Below are 2,467 nucleotides of genomic sequence, written 5' to 3' on the forward strand. Positions count from 1 at the left end.
ATATATATACATATATATATACATACACATTTTTTTCGTGTGTTTGTTCTCCCACCACCATCGCTTGACAACCGATGTTGGTGTGCTGACGTCCCTGTAACGTAGTGGTTCGCCAGAAGAGTCGATAGAATAAGTACTAGGCTTACAAAGAATAAGACCTGGGGTCTTATTTGTTTGACTAAAGGCAGTGCTCCAGTACGGCCGCTGTCAAATAAAAGAATAAAAGAATATCTATATATTATATTAGTGATGCATTTCAATACTTTTTTCCCCTTCTTCGCTCTAATATATTGTCTTAATTCAATCTTATGGCTCAGACTCTCTTTCTATCCCCATTTTTCTCTCAATACCTCTCTTTCTCCTTCCCATTCGTTCAACAAAAATAAAAGCTCGAATACACAGATATACATACACGCGCACACGTGGGTTCTTTTCACTATTATTCTTCCTTTTGTGTGGCTCTTGCTATTTCTATTCTTCTTTTTTCCTCAGACCCTCATCAGGAGACAAATATTAGAAAGTCATGTAGCAACTATCTTAATACTGAATATTCAAATAAGCAGAGCAAAACTAGAAAAGACAAAAAGTATTTAATCACAGAAACCTTCATGGAATTCGATCACCTGTAGTATTCGAAATAATTTAATTGTGAGAAACAGAAATGAAGAGTTGTCTTTTGATATCAGAAGGCGCTTACAGTTCTTGTTTTCTTATATTCAAAATATTTATAACAAACTGATTGTTTCTTTTACTGACGGTTAAAATTTCTATTTTTAGACAAAAGTAACGGGTTAGTTAAATCAATCAAAACACAGTGATATTACTATTATATAGTATAATTTTGATCTTTGGATCTTTGACATACACTGTCACTTTACATCATTTCACCGACTTCTAGCGTTGTTAGATTCTCTTCAGATACTATAATCGACGGATTTCTGTTAATATTATCTGGACATCTTTTAGGTAATGTTTAGGCGCAGCCAAGACTCTTGAAGGCTTGCTCCCTTCTGCTTTCAAAGAATAATTGTATAACCAGATTCTATATTATGGACGGAATGTGATTTCTGGTGGGTTTGGTAATCAGTTAACGTTATACCAATTCATGCAACGTGTTAAGAAATTCTTTTCGTTTATCCATGTTTCCAATATAACGATATCGCCAACCTTAAAAGCAGGTATCGGCAGCAGTACTAAGTATCTTCCAATCTTGATTTTCTTTAAATAGGTTCTTGAATTGCTTTTGGCCATCTTCATACCTACTACGAAGAGATGTGTAAGGATACTGCAACACGTCATGTTGCTCATCTTCAGTGCTTGTTACTCGGTCACGAATTCCATGATCACATGACTACTATTGTATGGCTGTTATCTAGAATTTAACATTAACATTTCCATCCCTCATCTCGAAATGCCGAAAAATATAAATAATAATAATAAAATAACAAATGTGTAGGAGTTAGTGAAAAAGATCATGCATATACATACGTCACGTGATGCTAGACAACCTGAACGTATTTCCTTCTCAGCACGTTGGATGGTCCTCTAAATCGTTTGAGCAAGCTCAAGTGAACCTGGAAAGCATGGGACACCAGCTCTATGAACTGATATGTCTATCATATAATTCAGTGCTAAAAGCCGGGATTTTTTGTTTTTTACCAGTTTTCTTTCAACATTTTACATTCCTCAATAGGGTGAGATATTGGATGAAACTGCTCAGTTGGTGATGCCAGCCACTTCTAAGACACCTGCAGTCTGGCTTTCATACATTAGTCTCGTAGTGCGACTCCTCGCTTCAACACTGTTGCAAATACTTATTGTCACAACAGGACCATATTTGTAGATTGTGTAGAAAATGTCATTATTACCAAGGTTGCTTTTTGATTTCACAATCATTACAAATATCTAAATTTCGTTTATCGTGAGAACCGATATGTCAAATAGGACATCAGGCGAAGGAGCACAAAACTCATATAATCGACTGGGTGTGGAGGAATGTGTTGAAGGCAGTCCGACTAGAGATAGTATCCAAGTTCTCTCGTCAGTTATGCTTCAAGTGTCCGACCTAATTTGATTAAACTTTCTTTTTTGTGAACACAAAGGGTGCAAGTAAGGATTCTTGTGATTATATCTTATTGCTTCCAACAAGCAATCCACACACACACACACACACAAACATAGAGACATGTGTATGCGCGCACACTCACAAACACACGCTAACAGAATCAAGCGCACGTAAACATATACATGCATAGAAATATCAACTGGTATGCACATAAACATACACAAATACGCACAAACACATACATATTCATAAATGTGTGTATGCGTGTGCATGTGTGTATACCTATGAGTCCGTACGTATATATATATATATATATATATATTTCATAGTAATCATTCCAATACACACACACGCACATACATATTCATATATATACATACATATATATATATATACATATAT

This window comes from Octopus bimaculoides, chromosome 10, assembly GCF_001194135.2.
Source record: "Octopus bimaculoides isolate UCB-OBI-ISO-001 chromosome 10, ASM119413v2, whole genome shotgun sequence".
NCBI lineage: Eukaryota > Metazoa > Mollusca > Cephalopoda > Octopoda > Octopodidae > Octopus > Octopus bimaculoides.